Raw genomic sequence first — 22427 nt, 5'->3', positions numbered from 1 at the left:
AAGAGCAATGACCAATTTCAAAAGGATTTTTTGTTTCCTTTTGCTAAGGGCCGTAGTCAGAAAAAAAGGAATTGCTCCTGGATTGATGAAACAGCTAAGAGGTGAGTGAGACAGAGTCATTAACCCATATAACCTTTTTCCAGCCTTTTTACTGATAAGAATTTTCAGAATGAGGAGGCTGACATGTTCTGTGCGGCTCAAAAAATAATAATAAAGAAAAGAAGCTGGATATCAGTTGAAAAGAAATCAGAGCTGAAAAAGAATTGACAGAAAAATAAACTCCCCTGCTGATGGAAATCTGGCTTGCTCAAAAAGGTACAGAATCTTGTTGCTCCATAATTCAAAGAATTTGTCCTACAGTAGTGAACTTTATTTTATAAATTACTATGTCATTTTACTGACTTTGCATGCTTTATCTATATCCAGGAATTCAAAATATTTGTAATACTGCTTCATAAAATTACAGCAAAATAAATATTCTTGGTAAAGTTGATAGCACCCATATAAAGAACAAAAGTAATGCAAAGCTCAGAGACAACCATCATGAAGGTGAATGAATCCCATAAAAGTTTTTTATGTGATCATTTATTCTCCCTTCAAAATTATATTTAGTCCTTTTATTTCCCAGCTATCTAGATAAACATGAGGTTAATTGTTTTCCAACTGTAACAGTCCTGAATTACACATTGTCCAAAAAAAAAGAAGGAAAAAACCAACATGTACAAAAAACTAGAAACCAGAGAATCCATAGTCGATTATATCGAACTGTTTTAGAATACAAATTGCCATTCCTTCAGAGGAGTCCACTTGGACATTTGGGAAACAGTTGAGCACTATTTGCCCCAAATATCAAAACCACTAGAGCCTCACCTCTGGAACAGACCTCCTCATATCGAATCCTGGCTCTGCCGCTTAATACCTGTGTGACTTTGGAAAAGCTATATAATCTTTTCATTCTTCAATTTCTTCACCTGTAAAATGCACATAATAAGGAATTATGCTTATTTCATATGATTGTCTCAAATTGTTCCTGTGAGGATTAAGTTAATTAATCATAGAAAGCACATAGAAGACCACTTGGCACACATGAAAATTCAATAATTTGTATTTAATGATGATAACCAGTGTCTCCAACTCTGGAATCTTAATAATTATTAAAGGTAATGGATGGAATAAACCTTTCTTCCTCTATGATTGCTAAGCTGAAATGGTCATAGGGCTCATTTTGATCATTTTTCCTTGCTGAATGGAGAAATCTGGTTGTAGTAGGAGAGAATAATAAATACCAGAGGCAGAGGCAGGAAAAAAGAAAAAGTTCTGAGGACCAGTCCTAACTGAGGATCTAAAAAGGGCTGAGATTCCTGTGGCTTTTTCTTTGATCATCCAGGAAATTGTTTTGTTTTGAAGTTATTTCTGTTACTCACCACTAATAGGTCCTCCTTGGAACACAGGACTAAGTTAATGACGCCTGGATGGAGCAGGCAGCAAGATCACAAACTCACTGGAAGCTTATCAGGCTCTTGGGCTTCAATATAGTACAGAATCCATTTCTACCAGGTCTTTTACCCAAGGATCCTCTGGCATTGGCGTCAGGGACAGAAAAATAGCATTGGATGATGCTAAGCAAAGTGAAATAGGAAGGGAGGAAACCATGGAAAATGAAAAAGAAATAGGTAAGTATTTATAGCTCTATGATAAAGAAGCAGAATTTTTTTTAAATGTGTGATTTCAAAATTCTGAAAATAATTCAAAGGGGCTCCTACATATTTAGACCCCAGATTAATCATTTTAATAAAGGTAAACCCACAATGGAACTATTTTGTTTACTTACATACATACATACACACACACACACACATATAATCACTTACATTATACGTATATATAAAATCACCACCTGTTACTAACGTCAGTGTAATGAATGAATCATTTAAAATGCACCAAGAGGAAAAGTTAGGGTTCTGGTGATAGTTGCAACTTACTCATTTAAGACTTATGACTGAAGTTTTTTATTTATTTATTTTTATTTTTGCTATTTGCTGTCAAACATAATTCAATGCGATATAGCACATTCAAGTCAAATGTTTAGTCATATTTTCAACCCATGAATCAACAGATAGTGTATAAACTGATATGAAAAGTTGAGAATGAGTAGGTTAATATATAATAAAATAAAATATTGAACATCATGAAGGTGAGCTAAATTGTTAGTACTAATCATTTGACAGCTTAAGAAAGCAGAAATCCTTGCTTAGACACTAAAGTGCTAATATCAATTGCAATTACAAATAAATTTATACTTTTTAAGACAGCAAAGTAGGAGTCCATGAATCAGTTTTCCAAAAATTCATCTGTGATTGATTCAAAGCATGACCACATGTTCCTCCCCTCCCTTCTTCCAAGCTCTTGGATTGTGCCCCTCCACACTGACTCTGGGCTTGGTTATGTGCTTTAATTTGTCCAATGATACAAGAGCAAACATACAGCAAGCAGAGACTTGAAAACTACTTGTGTATTGTGGCCTGCCCATTTTTGCTGCCCTTAGGGCCCCTGACAACCACCCTACAAAGAAGCCCTAGCTAGCCTGCAAGAGACACTGGGCTTGGTCACCCCCACCACCCCAGTCAGCTGTCAGTCAACTTCATTTTGCTTTTGCATGCAAAATGGCCCATTTGAACACAGATACATTAGTGAACCTAGCTGACATCACCAGAATATCACCTAGTTGAGCCCAGTCTAAACTGTTGACCCAGTGAATCAAGAACCAAATGGTTGTTTTAAGGCATTGGGTTTTGGGTTGGTTTGTTATGGAGCAAAAACTATCTGATAATCACTGACTAGCCTCACATTTGCCCCTATGGCATATGGACTTTATCAATATTCCCTTTATTTTGTGATCTATAACAATGAAAACCAAGTATTGATTATGAATATCAAATTCCACAGAATTGACAAGGATAACTTCTTATACCAAACTATGCATGAGTTAATCATTACAATTAAAACCACCTTTTGCAGAAACCACAAGGATATCCCCATTAAGGAAAAGAATTGTATATTTAATTGGCAATGTAAGTAACGATATGAAAAATGGCACACCTAACGATGAGTGAATGGACTTCTTTTTCTGAGTCAGAAGACCACTATGGGAAATTGACATAAAATAAAAGCCCTATTTATTTATGTGGATGAAAAGCATCTCTCAACACTAGTAAAAATAGAAGAAAAATCTATTCACATTCCAGCAACATAAGATCATTATGCCATCGATAAGGACAAAAAAATACCACTTATTTACAATTATCTGACATGCCTGGATGTGGAAAGTGAAAAAATTAGGTATGGTGGTAGGCCATTTAGAGACCAAACCGCGGTGATTCAGAGCTCCAACATAGTCTCAGAGCACAGTTCTGTGGAATTAGCTGCCTGAAGAATTTATCAATGTAATTACAAGACAAAGGGTACTGTTTGAAAAGCAGTAATGAGCTATATCTATAATTGCTGATATTGCAAAGAGCAATAACTTTTTATCTTTAGTCTCAATTTCTTTTCTATAAGTTGGTCATAAATTTCCCTTTATACATTTATATGCAAGAATATTTTAATTTTAAATCAGTGGTGATATTTGTCAAATATTTGATATCACTGTGGATCCCTAAACTTTTACTGTAACTAATCCTAATTATAACAATATAAAGTAGAGGATTTCTTTTTATATTTACTATATGCACACACATAATTCTAAGAAAATGTTTATTTCAAACATTATTTATAAATGCATGTTAAATGCTTCTAACTAATACATATATATTCTCAATAAACATTTTGACACATTTATATAAAAGGAATACACAGAGCATTAATCATATAACTCTTGCTATAAATTGAATTTCATTAATCATATAACTCTTGCTATAAATTGAATTTCTGTGAGATGATATTATGTATGCTATTTTCATTTTAAACTACGAATGCATTCTACTAGAAAAATACATTGGCCTCTCAGCATAAAATTAGTTGAATCCCAGATGAAAGAATCAGAAATAAAAGCACCACAGAAAGTGGCTAGATATAAATTAAAACTATATATTTTTTTATTGAGAAATCATACACATATAGTCCATTCATAGTATGCAATAGGTGGCTCACAATAACATCACATGGTTGTGTATTCATCACCATGATCAATTTTAGAACATTTGCATCACCCCAGAAAAGAAATAAAGTGAAAATGAGTTTACCTGCTGAGTTGGCTTAGAGAGACAGGCCAAATCTGAGCAACAAAAGAGGTTCTCTGGGGGTGACTCTTAGGCATAATTATAAATAGACTTAGCTTCTCCTTTGCAGGAATAAGTTTCATAGGGTCAAACCCCAAGATCGAAGTCTCAGCCTGTTGAAGTGGTTGTCCCCACTGCTTGTGAGAATATCAGAAGTTCCCCAGGTGGGGAAGTTGAATATTTCTTCCTTTTATCCCAATCCTCCAAGAGGACTTGGCAAATACATTTTATTCTCTGCCCCAAATTACTCTGGGTTATATCAGGGCATCACACTGTACAAACCAAAAAGATCTTATGCCCTATTCAAGATTCCATGTAATTATGGTGTTCAGATAAACTGACCACACAAGTTAAAGTAGATAACGTACTACTGAAAATATAAATTTTGCAGCAAATTAACTTCCCTTCCTTTGGTTTCACATGGCAGTTGAAGTTTTAAAATATGGACCATATCATCCTTTACCTTGAAAAGATAATTTGCATTCTGATTTACCTTAGTCTTATCCAGATCAGCTTCATTTATATCTCTAGTCAAAGTCTGATCACTTTTTCAACTCTTTTAACAGTTGCTGAATGGGATAATGCTGACTTTCATAGCTGAGTCTCAGGTGTCACATACATACTCGAAGTTTCAGGGAACTACCAGGTTATACTCAAACAACTCAGTATCTCAGAATTTAGAAACAAGTTACAACTCCTGAATACATGTGACTGCTGTAAGAGCTTGCAACCTAGGAATCTTTACAATAGGTCCCAAGTGATAACCCATGCTCTCAACATTAATTCTTCAAGTTTGTGTACTATAGTTAGTCCATATGAATGAGGCATGATGTTATTTGTCTTTTTGTTTCTGATATTTCATTCAGCATACTGTGCTTAAGCTTCATTCACCTAACTGCAGGCCTCAAAACTTCATTCCTTCTTGCAGCTGCTCAGTAGTCCGCTGTACAAACACCACAGTTCCCTTTCCATTTCTCAGTCATTGTACCCTTAGACCACCTCCATCGATTGCGAACCACAAACACTGCCACCATAAGCATCAGTGTGCAAGTGTCTATCAGTGTCCCCAATCTCAGTGCCTCCAGTTATATATCTAGCAACGGGGTTGCAGGATCGTATGGCAACCCCACTCCTAGTCTCCTGTGGAACCATCACTGTGTCTTCCAGAGGGGCTGCACCACCCAGCTTCCCTACCAAGAGTGAATAGGTACATCTCTTTCTTCACATTTTCTCTAGCACTTGTTTCACTCAGTTCATTTTTAAACAGTTTTATTCACACACCATACTCTCCAACCTAAATAAGTAGACATGCCATCACCACTGTAATCTATATGAAGACATTTCCTTTTCTTCCGCCAAGAATCCATACCCCTCCCTCATACCCCATGCTTGTTGACCTCTAGTTTTGGCATAATGCCTTTGTTACAGTATGTGGAAAAATATTACAATATTACTGTTGACTACAGACCCTAGCTTACATTGATTGTATTTTTCTTGTATACCACCCCATTTTCAACACCTTGCAATGTAGACATTCATTTGTTCTCCCCCACGCAAAAAGGTTTTATATTTGTACATTTAATCACCATCATTGTTCACTCCTGGCATTCCTAAGTTATATTGTCTCCGTCTTTATCCTCTATCTTTCCTTCTGGTTTCGTAGTAGACCCAACCATTCTCACTCAACCATTGTGACATTCAGCTTCATTTAGTGTACTTATATTACTGTGTTATCATCATATAGTATTGTGCTATCCATTTCTGAATTTTTAAAATCAGTCCTGTTGCACAATCTGTATTTCTTCAGCACCAAATGTCCAATCTCTCCCCTTTTCTATCTCCTGATAACCTGTGTTCTTTACTTAAACTCTCAAAGTTCACTCATTAATGTCAGTTTATATTAGCGACATCATGCAGTATTTGTACTTTTGTTTCTGGCTAATTTCATTCAGCATAATGTCCCCCAGGTTCAGTCACATTGTTATATTCTTCATGACTTTATTCTGTCTTACAGCTGCATGATATTCCATTGTATGAGGATACTACAGCTTGTTTAGCCAGTTGTCCACTGATGGACATTTGGGCTGTTTCCATCTCTTGGCAATTGTAAATAGTGCTGCTATAAACATCGGTGTGCAGATATCTGCTTGTGTCCTTAACTTCAGTTCCTCTGAATATATATTTAGTGATGGGATTGCTGAATCATATGGCAATTCTATATGTTGCTTCCTGAGGAACCATCAAACTGCCATCCAGAGAAGTTGTAACATTTTATATCCACAAAAGTGGATAAGTGTGACTCTTTCTCCACATCTTCTCCAGCTCATGTCATTTAGTTTTGTTTCTTGTTTTTTTTTTTCATAATGGCCATTCTAGTAGGTGTGAGATGATATCTTATTGCAGTTTTCATTTGCATTTTCCTAATAGCCAGTGAAGTTGAGCATGTTTTCATGTGCTTTTTAGCCATTTGTATTTCCTCTCCTGGGAAGTCTCTTCATGTCTTTTGCCCATTTTTAAATTGGGTCGTTTGTCTTTTTGTTGTTGAATTATATATTATGGATATTAAACCCTTATCTGATATGTGGTTTCCAAATATTGTCTCCCATTGTGCAGGCTGCCTTTTTACTTTCCTGACAAAGTTCTTTGATGCACAAAATTGTTTAATTTTGAGGAGGTACCATTTATCTATTTTTCTCTTCAATGCTCATGCTTTGGGTATAAGGTCTAGAAAACTACTTCCCATTACAAGATTTATAAGATATTTCCTTAGATTTTCTTCAAAAGTTTTATGATCTGAACTGTAAAGTCTAAGTCTTTGATCCATTTTGAGGTACATTTTGTGTGAGAAATGGATTCTCTTTCATTCTTTTGCAAATGGATATCCAGTTCTCCAAACAACATTTATTGAAGGGGCTGCTCTGTTCCAGGTGGGCTGGCTTGACTGCTTTATCAAAGATCAATTTCCCATAAATGAGGAATCTATTTCTGAATACTCAATTTGATTCCATTGGTCAGTATATCTATCTTTATGCCAATACCATGCTGTTTTGACTACTATAACTTCATAATATGGTTTAAAGTCAGGTAGAGTGAGACTTCACATTTCATTTTTCTTTCTCAAGATATTTTTAGCTATTTGGGTGGCACCTTGCCCTTCCAAATAGATGTCATTATTGGTTTGTCTATTTCTGCAAAGTAAGTTGTTGGAATTTTAATTGGTATTGCACTGAATATATAAATCAGTTTGGGTAGAACTTACATCTTAACTGTGTTTAGTCTTCTAATCCATGAGTACTATATGTCCTTCCATTTAGTTAGGTCTTCCATGATTTCTTTTAGCAATTTCTTGTAGTTTTCTGTGTGTAGGTCTTTTGTTTCCTTAGTTAAATTTTATTCCTAAATATTTGATTCTTTTGGTTGCTATTGTAATTGGATTTTTTTTCTTGATTTCCTCCTCAGATTGCTAATCACTAATGTAAAGAAACACTACAGATTTTTGGGTGTTGATCTTGAATCCTGTGACTTTTCATTTATTACCTTTAGTAGTTGGCTGTAGATTTTTCAGGATATTTGACTTATAGAATCATGTCGTCTGCAAAAAGTAAGAGTTTTACTTCTTCCTTTCCAATTTGGATTCCTTTTCTTTCTTTTTCTTGTTTAAATGCTCTGGCTAGAACTTCCAGCACAACATTGAATAACAATGGTGACAGTGGGCATCCTTGCCTTGCTCCTGATGTGTGGAAGGAAAGCTTTCAGTCTTTCCCCATTGAGGATGAGATTAGCTGTGGGTTTTTCATATATTCCCTTTATCTTGTTGAAGAAGTTCCCTTCTTTTCCTATCCTTTGAATGTTTTCATCAAGAAAGGATGGGAAATTTTGTGAAATGCCTTTTCTGCATCAATTAAGATGACTGTTGTTTTTCCGCTTTAACTTATTGATATGGTGTATATCACTGGCCCCTTTCTTTGGATTTAAGGTATGTTTCTCTGGGTGCTTTAATTTGGACAGCCAGAGAATTTTGCCTTAGGACAGAGCAAGACTGTAGCTGACTTTGATGAGATTTTGTACCGCTGCTGACTCTGATTTGTATTTGTATTGTTACTGAAATGATCTAAGGCTTTTTGATATTGTTATGGATGAATGTATTTTGCCTTTGGAAAGAATATGTCCTTTTGTGGTCCAAGGGTGGAATGTGCCAGTTTGAAGCTATTATGTACCTCAGAAAAGCCATGTTCTTTAATCCTCATTCAACATTGCTGGGTGGGCTCTTCTTGATTGTTTCCACAGAGATGTGACACACCCAATTGTGGGTGGTGATGTTTGATTAGTTGGTGTGCCAGTTTCAATTTGTTGTGTACCCCAGAAAAGCCAAGCCCTTTAATCCTCACCCAATATTTCTGGGTGGTTTTTTTTTTATTGTTTCCATGGAAATGTGACTCATCAAATTGTGGGTGGTAACTTTTGATTAGATGGTTTCCATGGAGATGTGTCTCTACCCATTCAAGGTGAGGTTGCTTACTGGAGCCCTTTAAGAGGGAATCATTTTGGAAAAGGCTTTAGAGCTCATGCAGCCAGACACCTTTGGAGATAAAGAAGGTAAACACCTCTAAAGGAGCTTCATGAAAGGAGAGAAAGCTAGCACACATTTACCATGTGCCCTTCCAGCTGAGAGAGAAACCCTGAACTTCATCAGCCTTTTTTGAGTGAAGGTAACCTCTTGTTAGGGCCTTAATTTGGACATTTCCATGGCACTAGAACTGTAACCTTGCAACTTAATAAATTCCCTTTTAAAAAAGTCATTCCATTTCTATTACATCACATTCCAACAGCTTGTAAACTAGAACAAATGGTTACCATGGAGATGTGTCTTCACCCATTCACAGTGGGTGTTGCTTACTGGAGCCCTTTAAGAGGGATCCATATTGTGAAAAAGTTAAACAGCCACCAGAACTGACAGAGCCCACACAGCCAGAGCTCTTTGGAGATGCTGAAGGAAAATGTCTCTGGAGAAGCATTATGAAATGAGGAGAGAAAACTAACAGACATCACCATGTACCCTTCCAGCTGACAGAGGTGTTCTGGATTCATGGCCTTTTTATTTCAAGGTATCATTCCCTGGATGCCTTAATTTGGACATTTTCATGGTTTTAGAAGTATAAACTTGCAATTTAATGAATTTCCCCTTTTAAAAAGCCATTCCATTTCTGGTTTATTGCATTCCAGCAGTTTTTACAAACTAAAACAGTGTATTAAATTAATTGGTTTTTTGTGTTGAACCAACCTTGCATACCTGGAATAAATCCCACCTGGACATGATGTATAATTCTTTTAATATGCTGCTGGATTCAATTTGCAAGTATTTTGTTGACGATTTTTACATTTATATTCATTAAAGAGGTTGGTCTGTAATTTTCTTTTGTTGTAGTATCTTTGTCAGGCTTTGGTATTTGGGTGATGTTGGCATCATAGGATGAGTTAGGTAACTTTTCCTTCTCTTCAAATTTTTTGAAGAGTTTGAGTAGGATTGGTACTAATTTTTTTTTGAATGCTTAGTAGAATTCACATGTGAAACCATCTGGTCCATCCTGGACTTTTCTTTTTTGGGAGCTTCTTGATGACTGATTCAATCTCTTTACTTGTGATTGGTTTGCTGAGGTCATCTATTTCTTTTTGAGTCAATGTTGGTTGTTCATGTATTTCTAGGAAGTTGTCCATTTCATCTACATTGTCTAATTTAATAGCATCTAGCTGCACATAATATCCTCTCATCACCTCCTACATTTCTGTGAGATCAGTGGCAATGTCCCCTCTTCCATTTTTATTTTATTTATTTGCATCCTCTCTCTCTCTTTTTTTGTCAGCCTAGCTAAGGGTCAGTTGATTTTACTGATTTTCTGGAAGAACCAACTTCTGGTTTTGTTGATTTTCTCAATAGTTTTCATGTTCTCAATTTCATTTATTTCTGCTGTAATCTTCATTATTTTTTTCCATTTGTTTGCTTTGGGATTAGTTTGCTATTCTTTTTCCAGTTCTTCCAAGTGAAAAGTTAATTCTTCAATTTTTGCTCTTTCTTATTTTTAATATGGGCATTTAAGGAAATTTAAATAAATTTCCCTCTCAGCACTGCCTTTGCTGCATTCCAAAATTTTTGATACTTTGTGTTTTCATTTTCATTTGCATCGAGATATTTACTGATTGGTAATTTCTTCCTTAGCTGAATGTTTGCTTACAAATGTGTTGTTTTGCCTCTGTATATTTGTGAATTTTCTGGCCCTCTGTCTGTTATTGATTTCTAATTTCATTCCATTATGATATGAGAAAGTATTGTGTATAGTTTCAATCTTTTAAAATTTATGAAGACTTGAATCCTGACCCAGCATATGGTCTATCCTTGAGAATGATCCAAGAGTACTTGAGTAAAATGTGTATCCTGCCGTTGCATAGTATAATGTTCAGTAAATTTGTTAAGTCTAGTTCATTTATTGTATTATTCAAATTCTCTGTTTCCTTATTGATCCTCTATCTAGATGTTCTATCCATTGATGATAGTATGGAATTGAAGTCTCAAACTATTATGGTAGAGGTGTCTACTTCTCCAGTCAGTGTTGTCAGTGTTCGCCTCATATATTTTTGAGCACTCTGGCTTGGTGCATAAATATTTATGATTGTTGTCTTCTTGTTGAGTTGTTCTTTTTATTATACATGGTGTCCTTCTTTGACTCTTTTAATTGTTTTACATTTGAAGTCTGACTTGTCAGATATTAATATAGCTATCTCTGCTCTTTTCTGATTGCTGATTGCATGAAATATCTTTTCCCAACCTTTCACTTCCAACCATTTTTGGCAGTGGTTCTAAAGTGATTCTCCTATAGACAGCATATAGAATGGGTTCATTCTGTAAGTCTACATCTTTTTTAAAAAATGTATTTTATTGTTAAATATAACATATATACAAAGAAAAGAAAGAAAAAGCAATGACTTTCAAAGTACACGTCAACAAATAGTTACAGAACACATATCAGCGTTTGTTATGAGTTACCATTCCACCATTTCAGATTTTTCCTTCTAGCTGCTCCAAAACGCTGGAGGCTAGAAGAAATATTTGCTTTTCTTTTTTTTTTTTTTTGTGAATAAATTTCAAAGCACATTGCAATGATTAGTTGTAGGACATATTTCAGAGTTTGGTATGAGCTACAATAACATAATTTTAGGTTTTTACTTCTGGCTGCTCTAAGATACTGAAGACGAAAAGGAATATCAATATAATGATTCAGCAATCACACTCATTTGTTAAACCCTACCTTCTCTGTTTAACTCCATTATCACCTTTGATCTTTCTCCTATTCTTCAAGGGTATTTGGGTTATGCTCATTCAAGCTTTTACATGTTGGAAGGGGCTACTGATAATATGGGATAGGGGGATGGAACTAGTTGATGTTCTAGAGAGGCTGGCCCCTCTTCCCTTCAGGATTTATCTGGTCTAAGGACACATTTAGATGTTGTAGTTTTCTGGAAATTTACCCTAGTGCATGGAACCTATATAGAATTTTATATAATGCAGTAAGTATTTTTTAGGATTGGCAGGAATGGTTTTGGTTGGGGTTTGGCAAGTTATGGTATGTAGCAATGTCTAACTGAAGCTTGCAAAAGAGTGACCTCAGAGTAGCCTCTCAACTCTATTTGAAATCTCTCAGCTACTGATACATTATTTGTTACACTTCTTTCCCCCCTTTTGTTTAGGATGTCATCGTTGATCCCATGGTGCCAGGGCCAGACTCATCCCTGGGAGTCATCTCCCATGGCACCAGGGAGACTTTCACTCCTGAATGTCTTGTCCCATGTAGGGGGGAGGGTAAAGATTTCACTTCCAGAGTTGGGCTTAGAGAGAGAGAGAGGCCACATTTGAACAAGAGGTCCTCTGGAAGTAACTTTTGGGCTTATCTACAGGTAAACTACATACATAAGCTTCACAAGAGCAAGCCTCAAGATCAAAGGCTTGGCCTATTGCTTTGGGTGTCCCTAATGTTTAACATGGTATCAGAAGTTTCCCCAGTAATAAAGCTTAATCATTCCATATTTTTTCTCCCATCCCTCAAGGGACTTTGCCAATACTTTTTGAAAATCTGCTTAATATATTCTGGAATGTATCCATTATGTTAAAATGCACAGGATTAAGGCCCTCATTCTTATTCTGGGCTCCCTGTGTTTGGATTGTTTAGATGATCTAGCCTGACAGGTTGAATTAGATTATGCTACAGAAAATTTAGGCTCTGGACAAAATAAACCTTTCTTGCTTTTGTTTCAAAACGTAGATGAAGTTCTAAAATACAAGCAATGTATTCTTTACCCTGGTATTCTGAATTACCTTAATCCCAATCTGATCAGCTTCATTCTTACCTCTAAATACTGGTTTACACAAACACACACACACACACACACACACACACACACACACGTATATACACATATTTCAGCCTCTCAAACTCCAGAAATAACAATTACCAGTCTGGATTAAATGTGGCTGCTGTAAGAGTTTACAATCTAGGCCACTGTTTTCTTATAAATATTTTCTAAATGAGACCATGCAGTAATTGCTCTTTTGTTTCTGGATTATTTTGCATCACTAAATGTCCCACAGTTTCATTCATGATGTTGTATGCCTCACAACTTTATTCCTTTTGTAGCAGCACAATACGTGATCATATGTATACACCACTGCTCATCAATCTCTTCCCAGTCAGTGCATCCTTCAGCTGCCTCAATTCATTGGGCATCATGTATAGCGTCCAGAGTCAACAGTCCAGCAACACTTTCAATTTTAGATAATTTCATTGTTCCCAAGATAACTAATAAATATACCCTCACCAAATAGAAAACCTAAACTTCCCCTTAACTCTTGTTCCCCTCCCATTATTTACCCCGGTGTTGCTGTGGTAGTGTTGATATTTTCAGTCTGCCTTTTGATTGGGGAGTTCAATCCATTGACATTTAATGTTATTTCTGTGAAGGCATTACTTCTACCATTTTGTTTTTTGGATATTATACGTTATGTCTAATTTTGTTTTCTCTTTTTACCTTTACTGATAGTCTTCATTTTATACTCTTCTCCAGATCTCTCTCCTGTCTTTTCGTATTTGCCTGTAGTACTCCATTTAGTATTTCTTAGTCACAAATTCTCTCAGTGACAGTTTGTTTGAAAATATTTTAATCTACCTTTCCTTTTTTGAAGAACAGTTTTTCTGGGTATAGAATTCTTGGTTGGCTGTTTTTCTCTTTCAGAATCTTGAATATATCACACTACTGCTTTCTTGCCTCCATGGTTTCTGCTGAGAAATCCATACATAGTCTTATTGAGCTTCCCTTGTATGTGAAGGACTGCTTTTCTCTTGCTGCTTTCAAAATTCTCTCTTTTTCTTTGACACTTGCAATCTGATTAGTAAGTGTTTGGAGTATGTCTATTTGGATCTATTCTGTTTGGGGTACACTCTACTTTTTTCAGATGTCCAGTTCTCTAGTTCACTAATCCTTTCTGCCTCTTCAAATTTATTGTAGGTTTCCATTGTTTTTTTCATCTCTTCTATTGTGCCTTTCATTCCCATAAGTTCTGTGATTTGTTTTTTCAAACTTTTGAGTACTTCTTTATGTTTACCCAATGTCTTCTTTATATCCTCCCTCAACTCACTGATTTGATTTTTTTGGGGGGAAAGGGGGTGCATGGTCCAGGAACTGAACCCAGGTCTACTGCATGAAAGGTGAGCATTCTACCACTGAGCCACCTGTGCATCCTTGTTGATTTGATTTTTGATGAGATTGTCCACATCTGTTCAAACATCCTGAATTAGTTGTTTCAACTCCTGTATCTCAATTCAAGTGCTGTTTGTTGCTTTGATTGAGCCATATCTTCGATTTTCCTGGGAGGATATATTTTTTTTTACTGGCATCTGAGCATTTGATATCCTTAGTTAGTTTATGCTGGAGGTTTTTTTTCACTCTTTTGCCTAGGGTTTTCTTGATGGATGGCTTTGTTCTCTATCTGTTCTTTGGCATTCAGTTCAACTTTTTCTAGACATCTAGCATAGGGTCTTTTTAACTGATCAAAATTTTTCAGTTTTTGTTTTTCTGCTTCTTGCCCTTTGTATTTGGAGATTTTTCCCCCTTTTTTTGGTCTCCTCAGGTATTATCGACCTCAGATTTCCTGAGGTTGAGATCCAACAGGTTGTCAGATTTTCTATGAAGACTCTAGACTCTGTGCTTTTTCTATCCTGCCCAGCAGGTGGCCTTACCTGCCTACAGCTTCCCACCAGTGTAAAGTGATGTGGTGCCTTTTATTTCAGCATCCTCTTCCTGCCAAGGGTATGGTTGAGAGAGAGGGTAAGGTAGTAGGTGGGCTTTGATTGCTTCTGTTTTCTAGCCCCTGGGGCCTGAATTCCCAGAATGACAGCCTTCACTTGAGCTGGGCCCTGCCTTTTCTTGGGGAAGGTACACTTTTAGTAAATTAACCCATTTCACCTGACTAGTTACTGTCTCTCAGACACGCCCTAATTCTGCCCTTTCCTGGAGCAGTGCTGGAGCCTAAGATTGCTTGGAGTTGTATCTAATGAGCTGTTAAGAAGTGAAAAAAAAAAGCAAAAAGTCTTTTCAGAGCTGGACCCCACTCCTTGGGTTTGCCAATCAAACACTTGAGTTGGTAAATGGTTATACGTATCCCCAGGTTCTTTGTGCCCCCTTTTGTTGGGTCCAGCACTTTTCCAGTATTTTGTGCTGTCCAACTCAAAAAGTCTCTCTTTTTTTTACCCCCATCAGTCCTGCCCCCTCTGCCAGGGCAAAAACTCCTTATTCCTTTAGTTCTTATTCCAGGTTTATCTGTGCTCAGGATCTGTTTTCAGTAGTCAGAATTTGTTGATTAATTCCACAATTGGAGATTGGTTAAGCTAAGCCCTTGCTACTAGTAAAGTCAATTTCCTTTCCCCTTGGAAATCAGCCTGCTGTGCCTGTGGGGGAGGAGCACCAGCCTCTGTGGCTTGGGAGATTTACAGTTCCACATGGGATCTCAGCTGTTGTACCTGGTCCAGACTGGTTTACACAGTGTATCCTGTCATTATTGCCACCCAGCAGTTGTTCCATACAGTTCATAGCTATTTACAAGCTGCTCTGGAGAATTAACTAAATTCCACACCTCCCTATGCCACTGTCTTGTCCCCCAAACTCATTTAAACAGACAGACAACAGCTCTTAATTAAACAGCTTTCAAACTAGATCAAAGCCCTAAAAGAAAATTGGGAAATAAAACCATACCTGCATACCTATATTAATTATGTTTAAAATGTTTCTCATTATTATAAATAGAATGTTTTATTCCTATATTGGATGAGTATAGATGCCAACCCTGTTCATACCTCCTTCTGTGTATATAACAGTCCTCAGAGGATTGTTTCTGAATATAGTTGATGCAATGTGTAACTTACATCTTTTATGTAACTGATTCTGCTGTGTTGATCACAACTGATTGTGCTGGCAATTAGCATCAGAGTGAAAGAAAAATATTTATGGATTATATTGAGTGAGTCTGAGTAAGGCTCAAAGTGAAAGGCTACCTATTGTGTGTGTTGTGAATGGGAGTGGAAACAAACACATCCTATTACAACCTCTCTGTGTTTGGGTGGGGCTAAGGAGGTAGAAAACCAAAGGAGGTGGATATTTTGAACTCAGGTTTTATCCCATATGACACTGAACTGTTGGTATCTCACTTTTCCATGAGATCTGCTATACATTTCAGTCTTATAAGCAGTGGGACACACAGTAACAGACTACATGGATGGAGAGAACAATCTCTTCTAACTAATGTTTCCTGGTCCCCTCCATTGACTCCAATTATCTCTTCTTTAAATCATTAAAGAGCCCAGCTAAAGTAACTCTAAATAATGTACCATATGTCCATTTTTTTAGAAATAAAAGTGAATCACTATTACATTTTTGGGAGACAACAAGCTCATTAACTGTAGTTAGAAACTAGCATACAAAATACTTCATAGAAAATGTTATCAAAACCAGTATCTTTTCAAGTTAAAGAAATTTCCTTTTAAATAGCATCAAAACTCTTTCACGTATCTCCTGTAGATGGTAAACAATGATTTAATGACCTAATAATATTTAACATTATACAGTAAATTATGATAAAAGCTAATGAAACTATTTGATGTGTAGAATTAGTTGCATTTAATAGTATATATACCTTACACTGTGTGTGTGTGTGATTTCTAGTTATCAGACATTTTCATATGTATTTTCTTTTCTCATTCAGTCCTGATAGGTTCATTTACCTAGGATCACAAAGCATGTCTATGGCAGAGCCAGAAGTTTGAATATATTTCTTCTGATTCCAAATCGAATGTTCCATCTTTTACGTCTGTCTTACTACTTTAGACAAAGGACAGTCTATCAGAATTTAATAGACAGGAAATAGAAAGTTAGTTTTCTTATATTCAATCCCTTTCTTTTTTATTAGTGGGACGTTATTACATTAATTACAAAATATTTACAAACAAGAACTTTATAAGTCTAATTTTGATTCTGGTTAATTTACTTTTATCAAATATTTAGCTAAAATTGCTAAACTCTTAAAAATAATTGGTGAGAACATTCTATTATGACTACTTATTAGATTCTTGCCAATTATTTTGATAATGAGCTAGCGTTCTTCTAAAAATTGTACCATTTCCATAATTTGATAAGAATTTATTCCCAATAGCAGAAAATCGGATTAGGAATAAAGTAGAATTATACTCATCCCTTACATTTTAATGATAAATATTTAACTGGAAATTTGCTAGGAAAATAAGAGTACTTTTAGAGTTTCATAGATCACATGATAATATATTTATGATCTTCAAAACTAAATTATTTATCTCAAGACTGGGGAAATCTCATTGGATGATCAGATTAATACAGGATCAATACTAGAGTATTTCATATATGAAAATAAGGGGAAATGTATATAAAAATCCATTATTGTAACAAACAGAAAAGACTCAGAAATAGTCCAGTTAACTTTCTACCTATACAGAATAAAAATATACCACAAGCTAGATAGCAAATCATAATACATAACTTAAAACCATTTGGACACTTGCAAAAACTTCCAAATTACATTTACTTCAGCTAAAATTCATGACCATTTAAAAAATTCACCTTCTTTGTCATTCACATAGCAGTACAAATACAATTACTTTGCTTTCTTTCCTTATCAAGTAACCTGCTCTATAGCACAGCTGTCAGAGAATGACTGGCTGCATGTCTAATATTCAGAAAGAAGGGAAACAAAAATTCCCCATTGACAGAGGCTTTATGGAACATATACATAAATACGTATATATACCTAATTCATACATTAATTAAAATATTATCTATCTGGGGGTGCAAGAGTAGTTCAGTGGTAGAATTCTCGCCTGACATGTGGAAGACCATGGTTTGATTCCTGGTCCATGCACTTCCCAAAAACAAGCAAGCAAGCAAAAACAAAACAAAAAACAAACAAAAATTCAACAAATGGTGCTGCAATAACGGATACTCACATGGAAAAATAATGAAATGTAAGCCCACCATTCAGCATACAAAAAAAAGTTATTTATCAATTACCACTGTGACTGGTACTTCAAATACAAAGAACAGTATAGAATACTGTAAAAAATTAAAATGTTTCCACATACCCTTAATTATGGAGAATAGGATTCAAATTTCTACTGATCATGTTTTCAAAATGCTCAATGACAAAATTAAACAGATACATTTGCTTAGAGCTAAACATGTTCAAACAATGCCTTTCAATCTAAAACCATTGATATTTGTGACATTATGAGGGTAAAATAAAATGCTAAAAAATTCCTGTCTTGAAAAGATGTCCAAGTTTGCCACCTTGAGTGAAATTTAAGACAATGCATTCTGAAGACAAAACTAGCAAAATGGACTTAAAAGTTGCCCATCACAGTTATCCTCACTAAAGCATTAACATTACTATGAATTTTTACTGTGCCAGCAGAGATCAGGATGGTCTTTCAACCCAGATCTTATTACTTCTTTTTTTCTCATATCAGTCTTCAGTATTCATTCTATAAGAGATGTGTCTCCTAAAAGAAACATCGTAACAGAAAGTGATTCTTGGAGTCACTGATACATGAAGAAATGTTTCCTCTCCAGACTATCCTTTCTGGTTGACTCTTTGTCTTCACATTTCCCTTTCTTCCTCCTTTTCCTTAAGTTCTCATGTTCATCATTTGCACACTCTTTTATTCATGTGCAGACAGGCAACAAGGGGCGGGAACAGGTTTAAGGATAGAGGGAACACACATAAATACTCCCTTATAACATCAAAATGTTAATTACTGATTAACTTTAACATATTACTTTTTGCATTTTGAAAGGGATTAAAACGGTATCATCAAGAAATGGATTTCTATATGCGGACAATTAAGTATCACTTCTGTAGATCAAGGTAGTCTTTCCCTTTTGCTCCTAGCCTGGGTCGTACTTACAAACTCTGAAACCTTACAATATATTTGATCATCCAGTTGTAAGACCAGGCATGTAAAAAGTATCACTTAGAGTCATCATCCAGTCAGTCCAGGTTTCTTCATCTAAATTTGGTTCTTTCACCAGATTTGTAAAGACTAATAGGCTGTAAAATACACAAACATTCTTGTTGAGAAAGACTGATAAAATCTCTGCTTCCTCTCCAATGTTTCTCCTGAGAAGACCACATTTCTCCTCTTGACTTCAATACCATTCAGAGAATTAAAAGCCTTTAATTTCCTGATTAAAAGCATTCCCTGGTCTCTGCACCACCTATGGCAGGATTTAAGTGGGGAGGGCTGAGGTGTCACAGAACCTTCCCTGCATCTCCTTGTTTTAAATGAAATCTGGCCTTCCCCTCTTAAAATAATAGCTGTTTATCTTCACACCCCACTTATCATGGGGTCTTGAGTTGGATATGTGTTCTCCTTGTTTTTCACTGCATGTAGCAGAACATTGTTCTTTCTTTCTGCCGAAAATAACTTCAGTTCCTTTGAAGTACAGGCTCAGATTATACTAGGGTAGAGGGAATCAGTATAGTGATCTGATTAAAAGAGCTTGTTTTGGAACCATATTTCCTAAATTTGAACCTCAGTTCCTAGACATTAAGTTTGAGCAAATTATTTCATTTCCCCATGCCTCACATTCTGGATATGTAAAATGGGGATAACAAAAATATTTGCCTTATAGAGCTGTTAAAAGACTGAAATACATTAACCCTTTTTAAACAGACAGTCTGGTATGGAGGGAGCACTCTATAAATGCTGGCCACTGTTTTATCATCTACTTTTCATGTGCAGAGTAGTTTTATTGTGAAATTTCTGTCTATACCCCTTCATTCTGCCTGGAATGCTTTGCACATCTGCACATATTCCATCAAGTATAATCTCAAATACCAATTCTTCCATGAAGTATTTGACTCTTCAATCAGATGTGATTTCTATTTCTATGCAAACACCCACTCTTATATACATTAGATAATCATGATAATCAATATCCAATATCACTGGTAGATGCAAAAATCTTTAACAAAATATTGGAAAGTCTTGTTTAATACATGAAGGCAAAGCGATTTATCACAGGAATGTAGGATCGGCTTAATACCTGAAATCAGTCAATCCGCAAGGTCAAGAGTAGTCTTCCAGGTTGCCAAGTCTGCCTAGGACCTCTGATCCCAACTGCAAGAAATTAGGATCCAACTATAAAGTTGGAGGGAAGAATCTACACAAGACTTCCTTCACTTCAGATGCCAACTCCACGTTCAGGGATTCCCCAAACCACTCAGGTTCAATATTTCTCTAGAAAGACTGACAAGACTCACTAAAAGCTACTGTATTCACAGATACAGTTTATTACAGAGAAAAGATATAAATTAAAATTAGCCAAAGAGATGCATAGGACAGAGCCTGGGAGTGTTCCAAATGCAAAGCTTCCTTTGTCTTTAAGATGTGTTACCTTCCTGAATTAATGTATGACGACAGGCACAGAGTTTTGACAATCTAGGAAGTTCATCCAAGCTTTAGTGACCAGTTTTTATTGAGGCTTTACTATATAAGCACGATTGATAGATTATTTGAGTGATTGAACTCAGTCTCCTGCCTCATATTCTCCCCTCCCCAACCCTATCATGTGAAAAAGAGATATTTCATATAAAATAAGCATTAAAAAGCTATATGGCTATATTTTATTAGCTAAAGTATACTTCAAGGTAAAAAGTATAACCATTGATATAAAGACATTTCATATTGATGAGGGTTAATTCAACAGGAACACACAACAATCATAAACATGATTATACTAACAACATTTCAAGATACATGAAGCAAAATTGCAGAAATGAAGGAAAGATAATACAAGTTCACATTCATATTTTGAAATTTCACCACCTTTCTTTCAGCAATTGATTGAATATCTAGCCAAAAAACAGATTAGTAAGGCCATAGAAGATTTGAACACCACCATCAAATAACTTGATACCAAAAAACAATTTATAGAACTGTGCTCAATACTTGCAGAAACACAATACATATTCTTTTCAAGTGCCCAGGTTATTGGCCAAAATAAGTCTCAATAAATTTTAAAAGATTAAAAATTTAGAGAATGTCATCAGGCCACAACAAAATTAAACCAGAAATGAGTAACAGTAAGACATACAGAAAGTCCTCCAATATTTGGAAATTCACCTTTAATCATGGCACTTTTGTCAGCTAGCTGTCTTGCCCCTCCAGAGCATTCTTTGTCACCGCTGCTTAACTGTTCATAGGATTTTTGTGTCTGGTATGTAGGGTGATAAAAATCAAAACTCAGTTCTTGGCCAGTAGGAAAAATGAGGACCATAGTCTTCCTACTAGACAATTTCAACTTCCCTGCACTCCCTACAAGTCCTATCTCATCAGACCTGTGGGAAACAAGATTTGGAGATCCATTATTGACTGGGGGTTTCAATTGGATCACAACCAGAGAGAAGTCTAGATAAGCTATTGATGGTGGAAATAGATCATAGAAGTAGGTGTACTTAAGTTTTCTAATGATGATTTTCGAAGCATGTAATGCCACACTTCTCTTTTTTTTCCTTTGAAACTTAGAAATAATAGGGGTAGGGGAGATTCTGTGATAAATACAGACTGATCACAGAAAGCATAGTCATCGCTTGAATGATGACTATTTCAAAAGTTGGCTCATTCTTGGAGGCTTCTACAAAACTTACTTTTTTAAGCATATGGTTTATCATATAGTCCTAACCTCCAAAGCTTATTGACTGGGCTTCCGCTTTCTATATTAACCCTTGTAGTGGTGGTTGTTGAAAGCCTCATATAATCCCTTTTCGCTTTGGTTTGGCAAAACCTGGGAAGCGCTTTCAGCAATCCACATTAAAATAATCATCCCATGTCCATGCTACCTCTAAGTGTGCATAATTGATGTCTTTTTTTTTCTTCATATGCTATACAGCAGGGATCACATTTCATTCTTTTCCATGTGAATATCTCATTATTGCAGCACCATTTGTTGAATATTTTTTTGAGTGCATGGGCCAGAAATTGAACCCGGGTCTCCTGCACAGCAGGCAAGAATTCTTCTACTGAACTACCTGCGCTTCTATAACTGATGTCTTTAAAGCATGTTTTCCTAGAGGCCACTTGACATATTGGAAAAATAAAGATATTGGTCCAAATCCTTACTCTACATCCTACTGGCTGGTAAAGTTTGGCCAAGAAATTACTTCTTTAATTAGGTACAACCCACTTCTTAGGATTAGTATGAGATTATATACACACCCAGACTACTGATGGGCTCTCATTCCAGATACCTAAAAGATAGTATTTAGTTACTATTATTTCAAGAAAACTAATAAAGTTTAGGATTAGGTGGGTGGCAGACAAAGAAAAATGGGTAGTACTACAGAATAAGCAAAAAAAAAAAAGCTGTTAGCTCTATAGTTTAAAATAAAATAGACACAGTAAATTATATAATTACAAAACAGGAATTTATTTACAAACAAAAATAAAAATGTATTTGAACTAGCTTTTTAAAAAGTGAAAAGGTCTTTTATTCTTATAAAGAACGTTTACACAAAAAGCATTTTTA

General features: G+C 35.7%; 1 long non-coding RNA gene across 1 annotated transcript; it reads right to left on the bottom strand.

The window, feature by feature from the left end:
• Positions 1-620: 620 nt before the first annotated feature.
• On the bottom strand, positions 621-22199 carry LOC143689885 (uncharacterized). The gene is made up of 4 exons (XR_013178953.1): positions 22034-22199; positions 16598-16712; positions 1425-1619; positions 621-971 (listed from the first exon to the last, which is right to left on the bottom strand). It is a non-coding gene; the product is annotated as an uncharacterized LOC143689885 (long non-coding RNA).
• Positions 22200-22427: the final 228 nt, after the last annotated feature.

This window comes from Tamandua tetradactyla, chromosome 7 (assembly GCF_023851605.1).
Source record: "Tamandua tetradactyla isolate mTamTet1 chromosome 7, mTamTet1.pri, whole genome shotgun sequence".
In the NCBI taxonomy this organism is placed as follows: Eukaryota; Metazoa; Chordata; class Mammalia; order Pilosa; family Myrmecophagidae; genus Tamandua; species Tamandua tetradactyla.
This window is presented reverse-complemented; position numbering and strand designations above follow the sequence as displayed.